Source organism: Corvus kubaryi, unplaced genomic scaffold, assembly GCF_017639235.1.
Source record: "Corvus kubaryi isolate FWS band 111438036 unplaced genomic scaffold, C.kubaryi_AGA036_p1.0 37385, whole genome shotgun sequence".
Lineage (NCBI taxonomy): Eukaryota > Metazoa > Chordata > Aves > Passeriformes > Corvidae > Corvus > Corvus kubaryi.
Genome location: NW_024581127.1, coordinates 5,289,522 through 5,296,023, shown reverse-complemented (window position 1 = coordinate 5,296,023; position 6,502 = coordinate 5,289,522).

The window sequence follows — 6,502 nt, the reverse complement described above, 5'->3', positions numbered from 1 at the left end:
CTCAATATGTTTAAAAATCATTTGGATTTATGTCTACTTCCTTTTTTGAATTTTTTCCGCATGAAATAACACACACTTCAGAGTTTGCTTCTACCTAGTGATTTTGGGAACTTGCCCAGCCTGTGTAAGGCTTTGAGATAAAGTGATAGCCCAATCCTCAGGTAAGACATATACTATTCCATAGCAGGTGGTGGATTCTAGTCTGTGTTCCTTGAAGTGATGCATTTTACATTCTGTGTTTGAAAATAAATGCATAATATTAGACATTTTTGCATTGCATAGTGTTAGACATTTTGCATGCCAAAATCACTGTCTTCAGCAGCCACAGTCCTGTGAGCGGGGGCTGAGATTTGTAACTCCTCTAGTTAGGTGTCCAAACCACCACTTTTGTTTTCCCTTGGGACTCTTACATGACTCTTGTACACCTGGCTGCACAGCAGTAGATCGTTGCCTACCTACTTTTTGACAATGCTCTTCTGCACTTAAACAAGGCTTTATTTGGGAGTCTACTGGAAGTGTGAGAAAGGGCTTGAATCCCCTCTGGTCAAGGATGAAAGTAACTCTGAGGCTCCTACTTCTCGTATGGGTTATCTAAAAAGTAATAGACAGTATGTAAAAAACCTAAACATTTATATAAGCAGCACTTGCTTCCAAAATTTTATCCTCTTTTCTTCTTCCTAGAGAGCAAAAGGAACAAACTCCATGCTCTGTATCTCTTCTCAGCCCTCTGTTTCTTCCCAGGAAGAAGGCTCTAGCCTTCAATACGTAGGATGTCAAAATCCAGTTTCCCTTTTACCCCTGAAAACAGGTGAACATGCTCTGCTTCTATGCAATGTCCTCTATATTATGACATTGTTGGTAGAAAGAAAGAATTAGTAATCACTTTCTTAGATGTAGAGACTTATAGTCTGTCTAAGTAGCTCTTTAAATAAACACATGACTTTCTGGAATTTTGCCTTTTTTACCCAGCTGTTGTACCATGTGGTGCATAGACTTGTTTCAGTACCTCTCACTCTTTGTGAGGAAGTATGAGATTTTTCTTAATATAATGGTGAGAAATTTTGAAAATATATATCATATCAACAGCATTCTGAACTTCTGGTTAAAACTAATTTAATACATATTGTTTTGAAAGCACATAATTTCTATGAAAATAGAGAGCAAAACATGTACCGCAGTTTTAAGGACCAGTATTTTCTGATTGGCAAAGACTCCAAAGACTGTTTTAACATTGAAGAGGACATACCATAACACTAGTTAAAGTAGAAGAAAATATTTTAAAGTAAAGTTAAAATGTAATTGGAGAAAATTTGTTGAATAAATCTAACACAATTGTAAGAATTTAGAGTAGAAAGTAATTTCTGATATCACTGGGTTTACAGTAAATAACCAGCACTGTTTACCTTTAGAAAATAAGGGCCCTTGAAGAAGAAGTTATTTTTTTACCCAAATCAGATATTTTATTTACATCATCCTTTTTAGTTTAAGGACTTTTATTGGTTCTGTTTCTTCTTAAAATGCAGCTGTCAGAAATAAAACTATTTACATTTAAAGTGAGTTCCACAGTATGACATCTTCAATGCACAAAACCAGCACGTGCTAAAGTAGAAATTTTCAAAGACTCTGAGTTTAAATTATCTTTTCCATTTACCTTGTTTCATTCAGCTGGGGTTTTACTCCTTCTGATGGATTTTCTCCTTTTTCTAACCCTGACCTCTCTGTTATATGCTCATGCACATTTTGGAGAACAGGTTGAAGCTTGCAGGTATTTTTAAAGTTTCTTCACTTGCTGAGGGGAAGTGACACTTCTTAGGATTGTCTATATGCTGGTTTTGGCTGGAATAATTTCTTCATAGTAGCTGGTATGGGGCTATGTTTTGGATTTGTGCTGGAAACGGTGTTGATAATATATGGTCATTTTTATTATTGTTAATCAGTGATTACACACCATCAAGGCCTTCTCTGCTTCTCATCCCATCCCTCCAGCAAGCAGTTGGGTGTGTACAAGGAGTTGGATGGGAACACAGCTGGGACAGCTGACCACAACTCACCAAAGGGATATTCTATACTGTTTGGTGTCGTGATGAGCATTTATAGCTGGGGGAAGGAGTAAGGGCAGATGTCGGGAGTGATGGTGTTTGTCTTTCCAAATCCCTGTTATGTACAATGGCGTCCTGCTTTCCTGGGGATGGTTGTGGAGTCTCCCTCACTGGAGATATTCTAGGACCATCTGGATACAATCCTGTGTGATGTGCTCTAGGATGATTGTGCTAGAGCAGGGAGGTCAAACCAGATGACCTACTGTGGTCTCTTCCAACCTTGCCTATTCCGTAACTCTTGACTTCAAAAGATTGCTGTTAGAGTCCATAGCTCTATATCTGTATAGCAGCACGTGCACCTAAACGGCACTATCTCAGAGGAGAGTTCCTTAGAAAGTATCACTACATGGGTCTCTGTGAAAAAGTTATTAGCATCCATAGATACTAGGATACTAGCTCAGAAGAAGAAAAAGAGAAAAAAATCAGATAACATGATCTCTTTCAAGCAGCAGGGAGAAAGTTATCCAATAATATCAGCAAGGTTCGATAATATCACCATCCACAGTGCATGAGCAACAAGCTGTAAAGATGACTCGAAAAAGAGAGGATGTTTGAGGGCAAATTGGTAAGCCAGTTGTGAGACTGGGTAATTATCTGCCTCAAAAGCTGTATTGGCCACCATAAACCTCTGGAAAACACCTGAAGAAGAGAGTGGCATAAAGATAAGATATTAAAATACCTTTTATGGAGGAATAAAAAGCTGAAAAGAGCCAACAAAGTTGAAAACCTATGCATATATCAGTGACTCCAGACCATAGTTAAAACATTTTTCTGTCACAGAAAGATAATAAATGGATAAAAATAGAAGGAAAGATAATTTTAAAAATTAGCTTCCATTTTTCCTCAAACATTCCTCACATTTTTCTCAGAGGAGCTTCAAGCAATAGAAGATGAGTGGACACAATTCAGGTTGAGTTTATTCCCACAAAAGCATGCCTAGGTGACTAAATTATGGCAATTACAGAAACTTTAATAAAAACTGAGTAAAACATGGCATTTTTTTAAATTAAAAGTATGTCACCCCATTGGTCTTATGAAGAAACTTCATGCTTTAGAAAGAAAAGAAGCCAAGCAGGTAAGGAATTTGACACTTTCAAAGAGGGGAGGATCCTTCACTGCTGTGCATTCCCATCAGGCTGTCCCAGCAATATAACAGATGCTTCCCACCTATGACTCCAGAGTTGCCATAGGAATTACATTGAGACCTTTAGCTGGAGCTTTATCATACAAACAAGGCTACTTTGGTGCGATGGTTTCATGATATGGCTTATGGAAGGCAGTGAACAGACTCTGGAGATGGAAATGTCACAATGTCATCATGAAATCCAGCTGTGGGGCCCATGTAGACTTGTTTAGTAAGGAAATAAAAGTATTCTATGACTGCCAAAGACATCTTCTGTTCCTGCATCACTCTTGGAGTATTCCTTGCCCTCAGCTCACTGCTCTGTACTGTTCTCAGGCATTAGATTTTGGTATACAGCTCCAGGTGACTACACTGGGATTAGAAGAATGGATAAAACAGATACACTCACTTAAAACCAGTGTGTTTATTTTTGCTTTTGGACATACCCAAAATAATCAAACAGATATGTAGAAGAGGAATATTTTCCACTACCTGTGAGGGGAACAATCCTTCAGGAGATGGCTAATGACAAACATTTTTCCATGTCTGATATATCAGCAGGATTCTGGCATTGCCCATAGGAAAAAACCCCACATGTCTGTGCACATTCAACACACCCATAGGAAGACACTGGTTTTTTGCAGACTGCAATCTCAGTTATGTTTGGCACATATGTTTTTCATTGAAATATAGAAAATGTTGGTGGTATACAGCACACTAAACAGTACAATTTCTACTGGGAGGAGAATGAGATGAGAATGACAACAAGATCATGTAGCTGTGGGAAAAGCTGGAGCTTTTGAGTAAAGCTAAAAAAGTAAAAACCACTTCTGTGTAATAAAAATAGCAAACATGGGGAGAAGTTTACATGGCAAGATCTGCAGGTAGATCACAGTAAGTATGAAGAATTTATCAGCACATCTGATCGTGCAAACAAGGAGGAAATACATAGACTCTTTGAAGAATGGTGCAGAAAAAATGGGGCCAAAATAAAATCCAACTTAAAGCAGCCAGCCAAGGGTCCTACAGTGCCTGAACAGATGCAGAGATGTCAAAAGTTTACAGAACACAGAATGTTACTTAAATAACGCAAATTATTTAGTCACCTTCTACATATATTTTAGCACACGCCTCTGTGTGTTCTGTTCTACGTTCTAATACAGCCATATGATCAAGTATAGACTCAGCTGCCATGGCTGCTAATGAAAGTGAATTTAAATACATTCAGTTAAAGAGGAGACTTTGGATGTTACCTGGGTGAAAAAAATCTCCTGTCATTATTCAGGGTCCTTGTTGGCTGAAAATACCATCACCTTAGTGTTGCCAATGTCTACAAAATACTGTAAAACAGCACTCCAAGGCTGTAGCTGCAGATGTATGGACTGCAAATTGACCAAAACCTCAGAGAGTTTTGGGCTTACAGACATACTTTCAAACTTTTTTGACAAAAAAATGCAGTGGAGCAAGTCCAGTGCTAGATTTCACAGACCAAATCAAATAAACCTGTCCTGCCTCGGATGAAAAGAGGATTCAAAATGATGGAGTTAGAGCTCAGGATGAAATCCCACAGAAAATGATAAAAGCTGTAAGCACTGCCAAGTTCAGAAAACACACTCTCAATTGCTATTATCTGTTAAGAGCTCTTCATGTTGTTTTTCATTGCATGTTTTCATGATGTTTCTGTAAAGGCCTGTCATATGTGTAAGGAATGCAACTACTACAATGGTCCCCCACTGAAACACAAAGCAGTATATCAAAGATATAAGAAAAATTCTTCTGGAGGAAGAAAATGTTCAGGTTATTGTGTTACTAATATGAAAAAAAAAAACAACCTAACAGGAAAAAAATCACCAAATTATAATAATATTAACATCTTTGTTGTCAAAGTCACTGGGGATTTTGGGAATTAGAGATTAAGGCAAAACTTGTTTTAAGTGGGCTCTCAGGCACTGCATGATTGCACAAGAAGGAAGTTGTCTGCCTCTCTCCTAGGCTGTAAATGGCTAGGATGCCACAGTGACTATCTGTGGATACACGGGGTTATTACCCTGTGGACATAAACCCTGTTGGCATGGTAGACACTTTCTCAAAAAACTTAAAGAGAACGCAATCTCCTAGTTTACATGAGAGGTTCTCAGCCTGGCCATAATCATTGTGCAATGACATAAAGGTACACCAAACCATGGCACCACAATAACATGTGGACTTGATGCCTCCTGACAAGAGTGATGTCATTCCTCCTGCTGTAATCACAGTTTAGAGCAGCTCATGTTACATCTGAACTGTGGATTCAACAACTGCTTTCAAGCTCCCACACCCCAACTACATCTACTCTCCATATCGGTGTGAAAGCTACATACACATCAGCTTCTCCATGTTCCAGTTCCTGTTGGTGAAAAATCAAAGTGCAAAGGCCTGATGGAAAGCATGATTAGGAAACTGGAAGACTGAGACATGGCACTAACTGGAGATCTTCAGTTATCAGTTCTGTTTCATTCTCAGATCCGGATAAAAGGACACAAACACAGAGGAATAAATAAATAAAAGGATAAAATACAGAGAAAATGAAAAATAGTGTAGAGGATTGATGTGTCTTTCCAAAAACTGCAGACCAATTCATAGATCATGAGAAAAGTGGGAGAGGAGCAACATAGAGAGAAAAAGAAACAAGTCCATTGAGAAATAAGAAATTAGGCAAAATCACATTCTTTTCGTCATGGTCCAAACAAAACTAGGCTCAGATCAGGAAGAGACTAGCAACAATGCTGAATATTGTTGTTCAGATACTGACATTTGACATAATCCTATTACAATTGCCAGAGACTGCCAACAGATTGTGCTGTGTTTATTCATTTGTTCATAATATTAATCCTAAATTTCCTTAAACTTCTACATCAGAAACAGGTGTGATAAAAATCATACAATGTCATTACACAAAAAAATAATATACTAGGGAAAATGCATGGAGGCATTCTGAAAGAATCTGCTCTTCCTTCTATTCTTTCCTATATTCTGTAAGAGTGTGTCCTCCTTGCTGAAACCCTAAATGATATATAAAATAACTGTGTCACAGTGAATTTTAAGAAAAGTATATCTTTTGTGTCCGGCTTGTGATGGATGAATCAAAGAGAGCCAAGGATTTACACAACGAGTTTTGAATAGCTTTTGTGATGCTAAGTCTTAACATTTTAAAAATGCCTTTTCTTCCTCCCTCTGTTCTCCCTTGTCCTCACAATATAGGTTCCTTTTTCTTTTACAAATTTCTGGTTTTTGCTTTCAA